The sequence below is a fragment of the Anas platyrhynchos genome, chromosome 1 (genome assembly GCF_047663525.1).
Source record: "Anas platyrhynchos isolate ZD024472 breed Pekin duck chromosome 1, IASCAAS_PekinDuck_T2T, whole genome shotgun sequence".
In the NCBI taxonomy this organism is placed as follows: domain Eukaryota; kingdom Metazoa; phylum Chordata; class Aves; order Anseriformes; family Anatidae; genus Anas; species Anas platyrhynchos.
In genome coordinates this window covers 27,939,313-27,957,843 of record NC_092587.1, presented here as the reverse complement: position 1 = coordinate 27,957,843, position 18,531 = coordinate 27,939,313, and the positions used below count along the sequence as shown (strand labels likewise).

At 46.1% G+C, this 18,531-nt stretch overlaps 1 protein-coding gene and 1 long non-coding RNA gene across 15 annotated transcripts in view; one reads left to right on the top strand and one right to left on the bottom strand.

The window, feature by feature from the left end:
* Positions 1-897: 897 nt before the first annotated feature.
* LOC119717327 (uncharacterized) lies at positions 898-4,869 on the bottom strand. The gene is made up of 2 exons (XR_005266659.2): positions 4,572-4,869; positions 898-1,113 (listed from the first exon to the last, which is right to left on the bottom strand). It is a non-coding gene; the product is annotated as an uncharacterized lncRNA (long non-coding RNA).
* FOXP2 (forkhead box P2) overlaps positions 4,113-18,531 on the top strand; it is a 432,109-nt gene continuing 417,690 nt past the window's right edge. For 3 of the 14 annotated variants that reach the window (XM_072033571.1, XM_038181126.2, XM_072033585.1), the window contains exon 1: positions 4,116-4,425. The gene's annotated coding sequence lies outside the window, so the exon portion shown is untranslated. Of the gene's footprint in view, positions 4,426-5,615; positions 5,769-14,171; positions 14,323-18,531 lie in introns of those variants that run through there. The other 11 variants (XM_038180724.2, XM_038180683.2, XM_038180630.2 and 8 more) reach the window with 7 other exon arrangements.

Here is an 18,531-nt window from a genome sequence, read left to right as displayed (position 1 = left end):
GGTAATCCCACTTTTCATGATAGCCTAGAAAGTGGACATATAGCCTTAGAGGAAAAGGGTTTCTCGCTTTTGACACATCAAGAAGGGGGACCCTCATCCTGGGCATCAACAGCTACTGGTAGGACAGAGAAAATCTGAGTTTCACTTTGATGAGGAATCAGACAGGGAAACAAGATTTGTAAGAGAGTGTTAAACTGCCATCACCCCCTAACAATAGCCACAGCACTGGAAAATGCTGATTGTTAGTTACAGGATAAAACTGGTGAGCACTTGCAAAACATCAGGCTGAAGACGGGCAAAAAGCTGCGAATTTCCACAGCTGAAGCGAAACAACCTGGAAGTTGAGTTTTAGTGATAAAGCACTCCATACCGAAACCCATTTGGTTCAATCCTTACCAAACGCCACATGCCCTAAATTAGGAGCTGTGATAAAATATTGATAAGCCTGGTGGTTTTCATTGTAGCAGTCTTTGAGCACCCGCTTGCATGGCCCTTCCTACCCCACTCTGAGTAGCAACCTGAAACTCAAGGAATACCTGGAAAATCGTAAAGGAATAACATGTATCTTGGTTCTTTACTAATGATGGCAAATGAGCGCTCTGTAGGCCCATTAGCTGAAGAATTGAGGAAGGGCTGAAGTCTGATGGGCACCCCCCACTTGGTCAGCCACACAAAGCAGGTACACTGTTTACACCGGGTAATGCAAAAACATTTTGTGATTCCTCTGAGGATCTGTTTACAGCTCCTGCCGTTGTAGGAGGACTCGCGGGTAGCATTAGGACACACCAGCCTCACCCCTTATGTTATTCTATGTGTGTTTTCTATGTGTTTCTTCTCAGGACCCAGCATTATGTGGGTACACACAGAATTGGATCTGGAATCCCACAGCCAGCACCCTAGCAATAAGAACTTTTTATTTTTATTTAATTTAACCTTGTTGGGTTACGTTAGCTTTCCGATGAACTTTCTCCTGAAGGCTGGAAGCCATGTGGGTGCCGGGCCACTTCAGAGGGCCACCATCCTTGGGCTGCTGGGGGCCAAGCCAGGCATCAGAGGCCGGACACCACGGTGAGGGGCTCCCGGCTTCAGCCCCGGTGGGAAAGTGAGAGCCGTCTGGAAAGGGGGAAAAATATATTAAAAAAAAGTTGCCAGCTCTCATTAAGATTTATTGTACGTCTGAACTTTTGTAGTCCCGACGCTTAACGACAGATGGTGGTGTAACTCCACCAATTTTGTAACGTCTCCCTTCACTTTGATGTTGTAATACAGATTCTCCTCGATTTGACTTCGGTTAAAACCAACATTTTCTGCTCCTTCCAAACCGTCTCGGGAGCCGTGCGCGGGGAGAAAGGGGAACAAACCTATTTAGAAGAGCAGCCTGTTTTCGCGGTCGCGTTATAAACAATCCTAATTGAAAATGGCAATCTGATAGACACCTAACGCTGCCAGCTGCACACAGAAAATACATTAAATTAATTAAAGGAAGACAGTTTCAAAGCGGTTTATTTGAAGCGAGAAATACAATACAACTGTGCAGATGAAATCTCGAACCGTAAACAGGAACAAATAAAACGCACCAGCCTTTTTCATTACAAAGCCAAGTTTTATTTTTTTTTTTTCCGCCGTAACCACCGCCGTAAAAATAAAAGAGTCGGCGAAGTGTTTGTTTGTTGAGCCCTCCTTTTGCGTGGCACTTGCGAGCCGCTCAGACCCGAGCAACGCCGACTAATTTAAGCAGCCAAGCGTCGTATTGTTCCCCGCGTATTATTACCCGCTAGGCAGAGAGGCTGTCAGCAGCGGCCGTGTGAACGAGGGGGGATTTTTACATCGCCTTGAAACAAAGCGGAGAGCTGCCGGGGGCTGCGGGGCTACCGCGGCTCGCTGGAGAGGAGGGAGCCCGGCTCGACGGCGGCGGCCCGGGACCGGGCAGGGCAGGGCAAAGCGAGGCAGGGCCGGGCAGAGCAGGGCACAATAGGGCATCCCGACCCGGGGCAGCCCGACCCGGGGCAGCCCCTGTGCCGCCGTGCACCTCCTTTCCCCTCCGGCCCTCCGCGGCCGCGGCGCGGGGGCGCCCGACGGAGCCGTCGGTGCCCGGCTGCGGGGCCGCGCCGCCGCCCGCGGGTTCCCCTCCGCCAAGCGCTGTGTTCGCCGCCCCTTTCCTCCGGCCGCAGCTTTGGGACGCCCCTCGCGGCCGGTTCCGCGGGGAAACCCGCCCGGCTCCCCACGGGGAGAGCAAGGCGCCCGCCCGCCGCCTCCGGGAAGGGGGCGTCGGCTTTGGGGCCGCGCAACTTGCGCCTCCGCGGAGCCCCGATGCCGAGCCGGTTCATCCCACCGGCAAGCGGAGCCCGAGGGGGGCGATTTCGTTTGCAGGCGGCGGGGTGCGCGGCGGAGCGCCCCGCACGGGTCCCCCCCGCCCCGCACCGTCCCAGGGCCGCGGGGGCCGGCTGCCTGCGGCCACGCCGCTCCGCAGCCCCCAGCCCCTCGGGGGGCGCGGCCGGCGCCCCCCCGCAACCGTTGCGCTCGCAAAGTAGCGAGAAATAAAAGCGACCGGGGTTTAGCGGCAACGGGGCGGGCGAGGTGTGCGTGAGATAGGGCTGAGGGCGGTGGTGGGGGTAAGGGAGAGTGGGAAGCGGGAGGTGGGGGGGGGAGACAAAAGAGTTGCAAGTAGCAAATAAATATATTTTACGACCACCCATCGGCAGCGCCGCGCCCCCGCGGCAGCCTGCCCCGGCGGTGAACTTTCACCTCCCGAACCCGAGCTCGCCCCATTGGCCGGCCCCGCCGCCGCCCCGCACGGGCCCCCCCGCAGCCGCCCCGGCCCCCTCCCGGCGGCGGGGCCGGGGCCGGGAGGGAGCCGGGGCGGCCCCGTTCGCGGGGGGCCCCTGCGGAGTTGCCGAAGTTGCGGCGGCTCCGCCCCCGCGGTAGCGGCCGTGCAGGAGCCCGGGGGTGCTGGGGGGGGGGTGCAGTGCCCCCGGTGGGGCCGGCCGGGAGCGAGGAGCCGAAGCGAAGTTATTATAATTATTATCATTTTTTAATTCGTCCCGTGGTTAAGGCCGAGCGGCGGTGCACGCAGGAGAGCTTTTCGAATGCGAAAAGTGCCGGGTGGAGGTTAGGGCGCTGGGAGCGGGAGGATGCTTGAATTACACAGCGCAGCCCGCTTTGTTAATTTGCTGATGTACCTGCGGGGCGGCAGCGGGATTAAGTGCTCGGCATCGAGTGCCCGGCAATCGCGGGGGCCCGCAGCATTCCTCCCGCTGCTGGCCGCGCTGCCGGCCCGTGTGCTCCCCCAGCCCCATCCTCGCTCAAAGCGTGGGGGCACCTCTGGGCTCCCGGGGGCGGCCGGTTCCCTCGGGGGGGGCTCTTGCACCTTGCCGCGGCCCGTCGGGAGGGGAGAGAAAGTTTCGCGAAGCGGAGGGGCGAGGATGCGGGGGGGATGCGGCTGCAACGGGGGGGACCCCGACCCGCATCCTCATCCCTCCTCCCCTCCAGGGCGCCTCCCACGCGGGTCCCTACCCCCGTGCTCGGCCCGCGGCACGTCGAGGGCTGCCAGCAGGCTTCAGCCACTCGGCACTGCCAGCACAACACCCGGCTTTGTTTTCTCCCCGTCTGCTAAACTCGTTGTGTCTAACGGAGCAAAAAAAGGGGGGGAGAGGAGGAGGAGGAGGGAGGGAGAGAGGGAGGGAGGGGGAAGAGGGGGCGGGGAGGGGAGAGCAAACAACTTCCCCGACGGTTTGTTTACACAGCAGGTGGACCCGACGGCGGAGGGCGGCTCGCAGCGACCGCGCCGCCGGGGCCCGGCCGGGGGAGGCGCGGAGCGGAGCGGGGCGCGGCGGCCGGGGCAGGGCAGGGCAGGGCAGGGCAGGGCAGGGCAGGGCGCAGCGCGTCCCGTCCCGTCCCGTCCCGTCCCGCCGCACTTTTGGCTGTTGCCATCTCCCCCCCCACACCTCCTTTCCTCCCACCACCACCCCGCGCATTATTAGCACTCCTGTGCAGGCCACTTCGCGATCATGTGAGGGCTCCCTCTTCACTCCTCTTTTTCTCTCCGAAGGAGTCGGTGTGTGTGTGTGTGCAGCGTTTTTTTTTTTTTTCCTCTCCCTTTTTTTTTTTTTTTTTTTTTTTGCATTCCCAACAAAACACATACACACAGGCGGCACACTCCGCACACAGCCAGACCCCCGCACGCCGGGGGAGGGAGGGAGCGAGGCAGCGGCAGGCAGCGCCAGCCTGCGGGAGGGGCGCCAGGCACCGCACCCGCGGAGGGGCCCCCCCGGCCGCCCCCCCCCCCCCGGCCCGCTCGGCCCGGCGGCGGCAGCGGCGGCTCCGCCCGCAGAGACTTTGCATGTGCGCGCCCGTGTGCGCGGCTCCGCTCGCCCTTTTTCTCTCGGTGTCAGCTCGTCGGGACGCCCTGCACGGTGTCTCCTCCCGGTAAGTGTTCCCCCCCCCACCCCCCGCCAACCCCCCGCACACACCCGTCCCCTCCTCCCCCCGCAATCCGGTGTGACTCGCTGCTTCCCCCCTCTCTCTCTCTCTCCCCCCCCCCCCCCCCCCCAAAGGCTCCGTTGCTCACTCACTTGCCGCGGGAAAGTTTGGCCGGTGACATGTGTCAGCTCCCCCGGCGCCCGGGGGCACCGCTCCCGAAAACGCACCGCATGCGGGGGGGCCGCTGAGCCGCGGGGGTGGGGGGGCCGCTGCCCCGGCCGGAGTTCGGGCTGCGCCGGAGTTTGGGCTGCGCCCGGGTCCCTTTCTCTGCACCCCCCCGCCTCCGGTCCCAGCCCCACTTTCCCCAAATCTGCCGGGGCTGCGGGGCCGAGAACCGCCGCTGCCCCGCACCCTCGGCCCCCCGGCCGCCCCCCCGCGTAATTAAAACCAAACAACCTGTAGCCTTCCCGTGCGGGGCCAGAAGTGCAAGGCAGGGAGGGCTCGGGGCCGGGCTTCCCAGGGAGCGTTTCCAGGGGAGGCTCGGCCGTCCTCGCCTCGCTTCCCCGTTTGTGTTGTTTTTCTTTTTTCTTTTTTTTTCTCCCCCCCCCCCTCTTTTTTTTTTTTTTTTTTTTAAAGACCTCCCCAGCAGACAGCCGGGGTGAAGAAACGTGTCACGTTTCTCCTTTGTGTGCTGCCTGCCTGCCGGAGGGAGAAGCGAGCAGCCTCCCCCCCCCACCCCTCCGCCTCCCTCCCGTCCTCCGAGCGCGGAGGGGAGGCCGGGGCCCCCCTCCCGGAGCCGGCCGCCCCCTCGGGGCTACCTCGGGGCGCCCCCGCTGGCTCGGGTGGGGAACCGCGGGGCCTCTTGCGCCTGCCGACGGCTTTCGCCCCTCTTCCCTTATACACCCCCTCCCCCCTCCCCCCCCCAAAAAAAAAAAAAAGGCAAAAAAAAAAAAAAGCCTAAAACCAAGGATTAATAAATAATGCTGCTGGAGCTGCGGAGTTCCGCAGGCGGCCTCCGTGGCTGGTGCGTGGGGGCCTTGCCTTGAAATTGGCTCTTGAAATTCAAGAGGTCCGCGGGACCTGGAAAGTTTTGAAAGTTTAATTTTTTATTTCATTTATTTATTTATTTATTTATTCGGAGAAGGGAGTCCGCGGCGGTGAGGCATGCCCTGAGGTGTTTGCTTTTCAAGTCGGGAGTGCCGGGGTAAGGACGAGGAGGGGAGGGAGAGGCGAGCGCCGTGCCTGCCCCGCCGCCTGCCTGCCCCGCAGCGCGCTCCTTGCGCGCCCCGCGGAGCGCTCGGCCTCTGCCCGCACAGCCGCTGCCACCCAGCTGCGCTTGCATGGCAAAGGTAAAGACAGCCCGCTAGGCGATTTCTCTTTTTCTTTTTCACCCCGCAGATGTCAGGTTCAGGAGGCTGCGGGCCCGTTTCGCAGCGCAGCCCCTGGCTGGGCACTGGTGAGGTCCCAGGATGGGGTTGCTGGCACGGGGTGCAGGTTGGGTTGTGTGCGGGCAGGGTCTTTTGGCAGGAGAGCGTTCATTCAGACCTCGCAAGAGCAGTCCGGAGAGAAGCGCTGCTGCTCTATTCTCAGGGGAAAAATAACCTCAAAAGTCCCTAAATTTATACTGTCATCATCTATATGTACATGGTGCAGAGCCGCAGATGGAAGCACACGCGGTAATCACTACCTGGGAATCGCTTCTATTTTTACAAAGCCTCATTTGTTTATATACTTTCTTAAAGAGAAAAAACACAGAAGATCCCCTTCCAAAGAGGATTTCCCCTGGTCTTTTCCCTGCATGAAAGCCCCTATCCAAAACTCCCTCGAGTCAGCAGGAAGCTTTCTGTTGACATCAGTGGGAATCACTCCGTTGACTCGATGCCCTTGGATCAGGCCCTTGGAAATTTCGTTACCAATGTGGGACTGGGAAGTTATGCGTTGTGTCTGTGCTCCCATGTTAATTTGTGGGGGGAAAAAAGAAGTCAGATAAAGTTTAAGAGATTTTGACACACTTTTTTTCCTGTGCTAGGTAATTTAAAACCATTAAGGAAAAACATTACTGCTAGTAATATTACTCTAAAGAAAATATGATTAATTATTAAATCCGCTTCTCTAATGCTGCACTAAACCCTTTCGAGTGAGATACAGATTTTAGTGTTCAAATTAGTATTTATTTTTAATTTAAGGCTTTCCCTGACTATAATAATTTGTTCGTATTTAGTATAGATATAGAAAAGATGCCTATTTTGCACTTACTCACTGTTTTAATGTTAGCCTTTCAAAACAGTAGTGTTCTGTAGCATTGTTGTATACTTAAATCATTTGTTTAACTGTTTAGAATAGTAAATTACTAAATAGTTGAGGGAAAGGAAACAGTGTTTCAAACAGAGCATTCCCGAAATACATAAAGTAACCTTCATGCCAATTCATAGGTCACTTAGTGACATACAAAATGATGCATAATTAACTATTCTGATTTATTTTAATACCTAGGACCTGAAATAGGCTGCTTCATGTGCGGCCTTACTAGTGTAGGCTGTAAGATGTAACAGTAACGTTAACCTGCAAGCTTGAGCAGAATCAATTGTATAAATATTTGGGTATTTCTTTGTTTTTAGTTTAACCTTGGGGATTCTTAGGTTTTGTCACAAGACCTTTGTTTGAGTAAAGTGTTGGTAACATTTGTGAGAGGAGAAAAATTAAATGTTTTGTAGCTTTCTCCTTAGTGTAAATTTGTGTAAAATTACCAAAGGTTCTGTAAGGAGCAACCTAATTAGTGTTTACAGAGTGTGAGGAAGAGTAAAGCAAGTATGTTGAGCTCGGGATATTTTAATTAATCAATACATGTCACAATTTTTAAACCTCAGTAGGGTCTGTACCATAGCTAGGTGTTGAGTTATAGAGATTTTTGAAGTGACTGATTTTTTTTTTTTGTAATCATCTGTTGCTTAATACATTTTTAAGCTTTCTGTAATAGAATGCACCAAAACTATCATTTTAAGATTAAAGCTATATTTTCTCAGAAATGTTCTTGATGGACTTTAATGTATTTTAAAATATTACTATAGCATAGGCTTTTGTTTTCTGGACTGGTTTACATGAACTAGAATAAGCTTTTTATATTCTGAATATACCTGATTCAGCATTGCATGCACAGGAGTTATTCAAGGCTAGTGGGCTGAAAACAATAGAAAACTTCTGAGATCTGATCCGTGCTGTGGCAGTATTTTGCTATGTGTCATTGAAAATGTCACTTAACCTCTTTGTTTTTCATCGTCAGAATGTGAGGACTGTTATTTATCTTTCTGATAGTGTGATTAATTAATATGAATTCTGAGGGCCCTTTTCTTCCTTTTTTTTTTTTTTTTTTTTTTGGCAGGTTTATTTTGGAGAAATTTAGTTCTGATAGTGGTTTAAAAAAGAATGGTTGGTGGGAGTCACCATGTTTTTTCTTTGTGAGTCAGATCATGAAGAGGTCACTTGCTTGTAGGGATTTAAAATGATTTAGGACATAGGTCACTGAGAAGTACTCATGGAGTGATTTTGACTGGAGAAAACTGCAAATAACCCTGAAACTCAAAAATGCTATCAACTGGGTTACAAAATACTAATTTTTGGTACAGTTCAAGTGATTACTCTTTTTAAACTTCGTGGCAGCTAGTGGGTCTGGAAGTAATGTGAATTATCTATTTTTTCACTGCCACTGTAGCATACCTCTCAACTAATCCTCATTAAAAGGAATGCTTGTCATTTAGATTCCCGTTCTCCATCCTATTTTGATCTGAAATCTTTCTTGATTGCAAATTAGTGGCACCAGAAAAACTGAGAAAAAAAAAGATGAAATTATAGAACAGGTTAGCTACAGTAAAGTAACCTCAGTATCATGTTCAGTGTTATTTGTTTGGAGGTTTGCTTCCACATTCGCTCTGTCAAAGAATGAAGATCCTTACCTTAGTGCAAGTGTTTCTAATGCTAGTTTTAAACTCAAATTTCAAAACTGCTAGATTGGCATAAAAACAAGGAACAGTCCCACAAGTATCATTTAACACTGATAATCTTTTCTTCGCCTTTTTGAGGCTCTCAGTAGTTTAATGACACTTACTGCCTTTTTAAACCTTCCAAGATATATACTTCAAAATATAAGAGGCATCTATATCCTTTGATGCAAGATTTGCATCTGTTTTGGCTTTTCTGCTTGCTATTTTTTTTAATTTCCATTTCTGCTATATTTGCATTTTAAGGGCAAGACAATGTTTTGTGTCAGGAAGCTGGATTTAAAAGTGCCAGCAATAGCTCGTCTGTGCTGTCATCAGTGAAGTAGCTGAAAATAATCTTTTTAATGAACAGTTGCTTCGACATTCACTGGTGCACCAAAGTGTAGTTTGGGGTGATGCTGGATAGAAAAGTTTGAGCTCCGAAGAGTGAGTTATGCATGGAATGGCATTTAATATCGTGTTTTCAGTTCCCATTCTAAGGCAAATTAAATTGAAATGTTAAGCACGTTGTATTATACTACCAACTATATTAAGCATTTTTAGTGAATTGTAAAGGTTGTTCAGAAGGGGGAACAAGAGCATTGTAGGCTTAACTTTTTATCCATTCACTTAGCTATTTCGTCTTCTTGCAAATAGTAATCACACGTCCTCCTCCTTAAAGCTGCAGCTGGAAAGGGTTTCGCTGCAGTTGGTTTCACATTTAAATATGTGCGCTAGTCAGGCTTGCTGCTGCGGGCAGAGCTGAGCCCTTGGATGCTGTGAGCAGCACATGCGACGGGCCCGAAGTTTGGATGCTTGTCACCGACGGTGGCAGAAGGCTTTGCTGGGGCTGTAGATTATAGAGGTGACTTTCTGTCTGATGAGGCTGTGCGAGGGAACGGGCAGGTAGGTTGAAGTGATGGGCAGCAATTTCGTTCAGCAGGAGGGAGGGGTGTTTGCTTCCCCGTCACCCCACCCATGCCCTGTTGTGAGAGAAAAGTTTCTGGTCCACTGGTGGCCTCAGACCCTTTGCTCAGTGTGCCCTTGGACCTCTGCATGCCCCAGACCATGGCCGCAAATTGCATCAAATTAAGCATTTCGACAAATTGCTGAGTTCAGCCCCGTTTAAGCTAGTTGCCTGCAGGATGTTGTGAGGAAGGCGCAACTGCAGCAGGCCCGTGCCAGCTCCGTTCCCCTGGGACGTAGCCTGTCCTCTCTGCTGTTGGGCCCCAAACTGGAAATGCGTTTGAAGAGTGACATTTTGAGGCTAGATGATATATCATTATATATAACTAGGAAGTTTTTTTTCTAAGCACATTGCTTCTTTGGGTAAGTATTTACATTTTTATGAAAAATTGCCTGTACCTCATAAGATTGATGTTTTGCTGAAGGAATATGCAGTCCTATTGAAAGTCACTTGTTTTTGCTCTCACAACGTGATGCATATTTTGCAACTTTGATCAGAATTTCTCAAAAATTTAAATACCGATTTATTCAATTATCCAGCTTCTGTGTTTCAGCCTAAAGCAACATGGTGCTTATTTTAAAAATGGGGATTATGCATTTGAGGTAGTTTGAATTTGTATGTTTGAGATAATTTGACAAATTACATATCTGACACATGCAGGCGTTAAAACGCTGTGATCTTAACAGATGTAACCACTATTATTTTGGTGGTCTGTCCTCTGGGGGAAGGAAGGGGAATGGCTGTACAAGCTCCGTGTGCTGCGCTGCTTCTCCCACAAGGCCGAGTTGGATAACTCAGTCTGCAAACTAAGGAACCTGTGTTCATAGGGGTAGTCTCTGAGCTGCTGAGTTATTTCAAGCATAATATTGTGCTAAGGATCTATCAGATGTTGAATTTAAATTTGCCCAGGAACGGCTGAGAAAATCTAAAAGAGGTGAATATATCCCTGAACACCATTTAAACCCAGCATTCAGTCAAAGCCAAATCTTGTAAAAAAAGTTGCTCTCAATTACTTTGTTGATTTCTCTTTTTGTAACTCTTAATATTTAGGAGGCTCAACGTTCTTCTGGCATTGTAACCCACCTGGTTAAAAAAAAAAAAAAGCTGTGGGTAATCACGTGCAGTAAAACCTGCAGTTGACGTTTATCTGCTTGGAAATTAGATCAGAAACTGTCAAGTTTTACCACTCACAAATAATGTAAAGGAAATTTTAAGGGGTAGCTGTGGGAAGCCACGAAGGGCTTTGGAAAAGAGAGTGACAACACAAAAACAATGAAGATTTGGGAGTGCTGTGGAAAACAGCCAGAGAAAACATGTGATTGGGACAGAGCCAGCCAGCGTGGTGAGGGGGGAGCCGCTAGGAAAGTGTGGTTTTGCAGGAGAAAAGGCAGCATGATTTTTATCTGATGGCCAATATCTGAAATGCATTTTTCACCATAACTACATCTAAGAGAAGGAGCAACCAACTTTCTGCATGGCAGCGTTCTGCATGCAGTCAGGCGCAGTTTTAGCAGGCACAGTGGACACTGGTCAAAGTTTGGGCATTAAGAGTGCTGTAAGCTATTTGAAAAAAATACTTAGGTTTTGTCATTTACAGTGTGTGTCTTTGAAAACTTATTTATTATTTGTTGTGCTGGAAGTTGATGTTTAATTAGTGCAGTGCTAAGCATTACTTTCCTGGTGTGGCAGAGCTCTTTTGAAGATAAAGGGGAAGTATATAGAAAACAGAGGCTAGTATCTTTTGGAGTCTAAAACACAGTAATTGAAATATTTATGATTCAAGGCACTACTCAGTGAGAGAACACAGACAGGACTGTGGTTTCATTACAGTACTTACAGTATTCTCATGACCTAAAAATGAAAACACAAAAACCTAATGCAGTCAGGTGTGCACAGACTGCAGAGATGTGCATAGCTGATGAACTGTTATGTTTTCCACTTGTGTCAATATGTTTTCGTCTTAGTGTAAGCAGATATTTAATTCAGATAAGGAATAAACTATTATCCTATGTACAGCACAGTAAACATAAGAGGCACTGCTGAAGACTCCCAGGTATGTGGTAAAAATGATTCTTCAGTTGAAAATGAATCTGTGGAATATATGGGTGCTAAAGCTGTGTAAATATTAGGATGTTGTTTTGCTAAAAATCATGTAATGCTTTGCCCAGAAATTCACTCAGACTCATTTGTTACCAGTCTTGAATGCATTTAAATTACTTTTAATGTTGTGATGATGCCTGTAAATTGTTTCAGTACACAATAACTGCCAGTGTACATTGAAGAATATATGTGGTCAGTAGTTCATAAGATAACTATGTTGAATATGCAGAAGAAGTTTCACACAATGTCATAAATCCTTGCACATTCTTGTGCTTAATAAGAAGGAATTAAAGTGTATTGTGACAGAAACTTGGACATATTTGGTATTTAATTCTATTTTAAGTGAATGATGTCTTGTGGAAGAGTTTAAGATGTGTTTAACCTTGGAAGTGTTGATCAGTCTGTCCCTGGGCCCCTGTTTATGATTGATCTGGAAAGGGTGTGAAGTGTACCAGAGCAACTGGAATTTTATATCTTTTGAACTTTCACATGGCAAGTTTTAAAAAAATGTAAGTTGTTTTCCTTCCTTCCTTCCTTCCTTCCTTCCTTCCTTCCTTCCTTCCTTCCTTCCTTCCTTCCTTCCTTCCTTCCTTCCTTCCTTCCTTCCTTCCTTCCTTCCTTCCTTTTTTTTTTTTTTTTATATCTGGGACCTTCAAGTGATCACTGAAAAGCCAGGAGAATGGTGACATAGCCAAAATACTCGTGTATTCTTGTAGGACACTGGTGGGGACATTGATGATGGTTGAAACATGTCTGTGGTGGGTGTGGAGCTGTGCATCTTTGGGAGTAGTGTGTGTCTGCATCTGTACCCACATCCATCAGCAGCTTCCCAGGAAGAAGGTTACAGGTTTCAAAAGGAAAATCCATTGGGTAGATTTATTGAATCTCAGTTTACGGGACAGAAAACGTCCTAAAGAAGTGTGAATCCAAAATTTTCTGAAGTTGATATGAAGACTGCCTGTGTTTACTCAGAGTTTCAGCTTAGATATGGAGATTTGTTGATATTTCAGATGTATTTGTATGTTCATGTGCAAGATAAGTTTCTGAGGTTTTTCCAAGGCTACTTGGTTGCTCTTCAGAACTGCCTAGGCTGAGACTGGTGAGTGACTACTTATATGTGGCTAAGCCATCCCACCGCAAAGGAAAACAAGATGCCACAAATTAGCAAGAAAGACTTTTTTCCTTCCTAATGGAGTATTATTTTTAATCCCATAGTTTTTCCACAACTGAATATTTGATTATGAATTCAACTTCCTGTCCCCTATCCCTTTTTGTCTGGACTCTGATGACAGGTCTCAAGAAACAGATAACGGTGACTCCTTAGACTGCTCCTTGTCAAATCCTGATGCCAAAGCAAGTTTCAAAACACAACCCAGAGATGATCTTTATGTTACCAGTGAAGATTGCCAAGTTTTTGGTTTGTCTTTAAATACAAGTTCTTGGACCTATATGCTCTGAGCAAGTTACCACTAAGATGAAAATCACCTATTTAAAGTGATTTTTTTTATATTTAACACTTTCAAGTGTTCACTTCCATTTGTTCATTCAATTAATCTGAAAAAGTGCAGCAGTTAGGTACATCGTTGGTGAAGATCCAGACATACGAGGAAGATGCTCCTTAAAAAATGAACACGTATACTTCTTTTAAATCAATGGTGTCCATCCTTTTCAGCGAAGCATGGTAGCCTTGCATAGCACTGCTGGTGTTGTGTGCTGTGTGATCTGTGCTACTACGGGATCTGCTCAGTAAGTTCCCAGAAGCTATGTCCATGCTTCTCAAGCAGCATAGTGGTTGAACACCTGTAATTCCCTACATATTTCTCTAGGCAGGGTATTGCTGTAGGTTGGTTGGACTGCCTACACATTTTGTTTCTTCCTCTCCAAGTGGCTCCTTGTTCTTTCAGGCTTCTCCAGAGCAGAAAAGGAGCAGGCTGTGGGGCAGTGTTCTGGTGGTACCTCCTTGCTGCCATTTGTTGAGAGCTTCCCCCATTGCCATTTGCTTGTTGTGTGAGAGGAGAGCTGCTGTAAGGTCTGAGAGAAGTGGTGGGTGGTGCAAACTGCATGATGCTTGATTGGTCCTCCCAGGTTGCAGACTGGGCACTCCTACTTTAAATCTTCACGTGTGACTCACTAAAAGAATACAATTATAATTATTTGATCATGTGTAAAAACGGAACCTACTGTCCTGGACTTAACTGGAGTGCTGTTTTAACCTCTTACTCAGTACATGTCTTCAGTAGCTAGAATAAAACTTTAACCACTAACTGTATTACATGTAGATGCCTGTTCATTTTGTGAATCAATGGTGCTTACATAAAAACCTCTAATTATACTTATGTATCATTTAAATACAGTTTTATAAATACATTTTTCTATACTCGGTGACTGCTCTTCAGTTCTTTGTTGTTATGACTAAATTATTACCAGAATGGGGAAGCTGCCATTTTTTCAAGTCAATGCTAGGCGTACACTTTTATCCAAATTCAGCTATTAACAACAGTTTCTCCAGCTGAATTTCTCTTCATCTCAGTCATAGATGACTGGGAGCAGAATATGACCACAGACTATAGAAAATTTCTTTCTCGTTGTCACCTGCAATATTACCATAATTGGAACTAACGAGTCTGCAGTTGCACAATATTTATGTTGCAATCCAAACTGACACAGCCTGGAATGCTTCGGTAGCAAAACAAAACACAGACCCAAGCCTTGGGCGGCATGGCTGGGAGGGAGGAAGCTGATTCTCATAGGGACCTCTTTCGGTAGGGAAGTCCCCAACATGCATGACGTATGTCCTGTAGGTTTCCCTGCTCTGTTCTGGGCCAGTGGGACTTTCTGGGAGAAGAGGGGAGACGAGGCAAGGTGAGTGCTCAGAGCATGGCTGCAGAGTGGTGGTTTGTGGGTTTTGTAGGTGATGCCTTGGGTCAGGCTGCAAAGGCCACTGTTTTGCTACACTGGGGTGATGTGGTAAATTGCTTCTCCTCTGAGGTCTTCTGATGGGGATGGGCTCTTTTGTTTTGTGTTTTGTTTTGTTCTTTTTACTCCTTACACTGAGAGGGTCTTTGCCAGGATGTATTATTTGGAAGAAACTCTTTTAATACATTTACTTTCATTTGACAGATGGAAATAATGAGTCGCCATCCAGTGTCACCTTTACTGTTCAGATGGCTGTAGGCTCAGTGAAACTAATGTTTCACCCTGCTGCTGCTCTGGTAGGCTCTGCAACAGCTGATGAACTTGATCTATTACTCCTGGCCTTCACTCGTGACCAGAGCACGGTACACTTGCCTGTGACTGACATACTTAGATCTATGGTCACAAGCTACCTGGTCAACTCTTCAAGCCTAGCTTTAGTGTTAGCTTTAACCCCTCAGGGCTCAGCTGCTTGCAGCATTTAAAACACGTCAAGGGGCTTTGCTTTATAGCAGAGATTTGACTCAGCAAGACTTGTGCTAACTCTTGCTGAAGATATGAAATACAATTTGTAGCTTATAATTGCTGCCTAATATGATCTTGGACCCTTACTTAAAATCCATTTAACTGATACCGTACTTTCTTTATAAGGTTATTATTGGGAGCTAACCTTTCCTTGTGTTGTGGTTAAATGTGCAGTGTAATAAGGGTGTTTTTTAATGTGTTTAAGAGTTGGAAGATGTGTTAGAGGTAACCTTTATGCAGAGAGTTTTATATAGTTGTAGTGAGGAGAGCGATATTAAAATCCTGAACACTGGTACCATCTGAATGTAATTTGTTCTCATTGTGTTTTGTATGTGCCTGCTAACAGAAGATGGTAGAGTGTATTGAGAAAATCAGATTTGTTCTCCACTACCTTTCTTACCAGTATTTATTAACCTCATGCATTGACTCCAGAAGGTTTTTGTACTTCTGATGTACACAAAAATACGGAAAAAAAAAGTATCAGGTACAACAGATAGACTAGAATTCTTTCTTTTTTTACACTTCAAGTAGAGCTAACTAAACAGAAGACTTTAGGCACAAAATTAAAAGCCCACCAGAAATCTTTACTTTCTTGTTTAGCTCTTGATAAACAGGAATGAGCTGTGTCTATTGGTGATCTGTAGGGATCACTAGACTATAGCAGATTTAAAGATTAATTTTTCTAAACAACAAAAGTTAGTACTTTTTCTCATACCTATGGCTACTCACTTCCCTGCATTTGACTGCCTTATAGAAATGTGTGTTTAATTAGAGTTAAGTTAAAATAAAGTATTTCTCAAATTATTTTTACCAGATATGTAAGTGTGTGTGTAGCATTTAGGGCACATGAGAAGGATTTCGGAACTGCAACCTTCTTTAAACTGCTCTGAACAGTAGTGAAGAGGATGAAGTTTCACACCAGAAAAGAGGTCATGAAAAAAAAAAAAAAGGCTGCTTAAGCAGAGAAGATAAGATGAGTGTCATAAGTGTGGACAGCCTTTGTGGTTTTCAATTTTCTTTTTCACCGGTTTGCTCTTTTCCTGCAGTTCAGCTTTTTTTTTTTTTTTTTTAAACAAAACAAAACAATTTTTTCATTTCCCTTCCCTTTTGCCTCAAGGGGGCATTGTGGGTTGGAGAGGGGGAGCAAGTTTTGCACGTAAGGCTATCAGTGAGAAATACTTGCTTTTCTTAGGTTCAATAAACTGTTGTCAGGGGTGAGCACAGCAGTAGGAATGGAGTGGGCAAGAATGGCCCTAAGAGAAACAAACATTATTTTTTATCTTAAGTAGGTGGGGGAGGGGGCAACAGTCACGGCTCATGAGGCTGAAATTAACTGCTTTTAGCATTGGGAAGAATGATGGTGATGTAGACAAAGTGCTATCCTAAAATTTATAAGTGTAATTCTTGGCTCAGATATAGACTTCTTGTGGAACTTTAGGGTAGAGTTGCTTAATCTCAGTGCAGTAAAGATAAATTCATTAATGGTTATGAGGTGTTGAGATAATTAAATAGAGAATGCCAGTAAATTGCTTTCTGAAGCTCAATGACTGTAAACTCTGATCTTCTAATTTAATCTATCTACCGCTTCCCATTCCATTGCTGAAAGGCTTTCAAGACTGAGAAATTAGTCCTACTCTAGGCATAGCAACTGTGTGAACTGAGTCATGTTCTTAGAAGGGAAAAAATGTCCTCAATGCAAGTTAAGACTGTGTGGACAAAGGATAGCAGAAGCAGGTTTTTGTATTACCTCTCATGTTCAGAGATAATTTTGTTTCTTACTAACTGCCTGGATTCTATACCGGCTTGTGGTGGCCCTTACGCTTAGGCAGAAGAAAAATTAAGAATCCAATGACGTAATGAAAGAGATCCTGTCCAAATGAGAAGAATTAACCAAAACCATCTCTTTTGGTGGTGGTGCAGTATTGCTTAAGCCTGGCTTTAGTTGTCTAAGCCAATGTTATAATTCTCTCACAAGACAGTGACTTTTTCTTATGAATTATTTAAATATGTGCAGAAACTATTTCTGAGAGAAATTAGATACCTCTGAAATTAGCCTTTTCTAAAAAAGGGTATTGTAACTGTATGAGGAAAGTGTTCATTTTACACTCTTAACCTGAGCTCTTAAGAATGGAAATACATGTGAAAATATATTCTGACTTACTTTAAGGTTATGTCAGTATTTTTTCTCAGTAGGTTATTTCTTTGTGTAGGGTATTCTTTATCTAAAGAATAGATAATAGCATTCTGTTAATTTGCGTAATACTATATCAACTGTCGTGTAATCCTTTGAGCTGTAAAATGGACTCGAGTCCTGATGGAGGTGGACAAGAAATACAGTAACGTAACTGGAGAAGCTTTGTGACAGGCAGAGGTCTTGGATTCAGTCTGTGTCTCCTGGTCTGGTGCTGTTTCATACACTCCGTCCATGAACACAAATATGTGCGAGTGATCTTTGGAGAAAGGCTCAGGACCTCTCCCTGACCTCTGCCAGTGCTTGGGTACAGGTGAGTCCCATACTCAGCTTCCTGATGGGTGTTTCATGTGCTTCTCTTGCTGTGGCCCAGCTGCAGCCAGAAGAACAGCTAGAAGCATCCTCTGGCCCCTCCAACTGGCTGGTAGAGACTCCCTTGGGGTAAGAGAGCATGAGTCCATATTCTTCCTTCTTGTGGAGCACTGAAGTCAGGTGCTGAGTGAGCCTCTCTTTCCTGCTCTTGTGTTACTGTTTTGGGTTTTAGTTCAAGGTGAAAGTACCTTACATATCCAGCAAAAGAAATTTCTGAATGAAAAAAATGAGTGATTATGAATATTCAGATGACAGTTCTTGTTGAATTAGCCCCCAAATCACTTTTTTCATCAAGTATGGAAAGGTGAGAATGGGACTCTTAAAACCTCCTGTAAGAGACGTCTTCTTCATATTTGTTACTGTGCATCTAGAGGCTTAATATGAATGTGATATTTACAAGATGAAGTCGTATCATTGCTGAAGTGGATCAACTAGATTTCATTGTTGCCAAAAGTTCTGGACATTTTGGGTACAGTGGCAGTAGTTTGCACTATTCTGTTTATCATAGAAGACTTGAGAGAAAGTGAATTAGCTAGTAGATAAGTATTCATAATTCATACTGGACTTCTATAATGCTCTAAAGGAAATTCTGCAAGTTAAATTTGTTTCACACACACGTGTGTGTATGTGCATCTTGTAATAAGGCCTGTGTAAAATAGCTAGTAATTGTACTTAAACTACTTCCAGCTCTACCATCCCTTTCCTGCATAACATGTTTTGCAGAAATGAAAACCATACCTTTTGATTTCTACTTGGCAAATCTCTAGTACTGGCAGTAAATACAGTTTTAGCGAACTTTACAAAAGTAAAAACAAACAAAAAATGGCTAATTGGTAGCTGTACCACAAATCAACATTTTCTGAAATGTTTTCTTGACTTCACCAATTTGTTTATTGCAGTATGACATCAAAGACATTTTTTCTTCCAGAACTTTAAACTTCATTTAAGGCCTGCATTTTTGTTGTTAGTGAGAAGAAGTTAAAAAATAATCTAGTAATATGTATATTGACTACAGAAGCAAAGTTTCTGTCTTTGGTTTGCAATTTGAACAGTTTGAAGCCTCCTAAAAG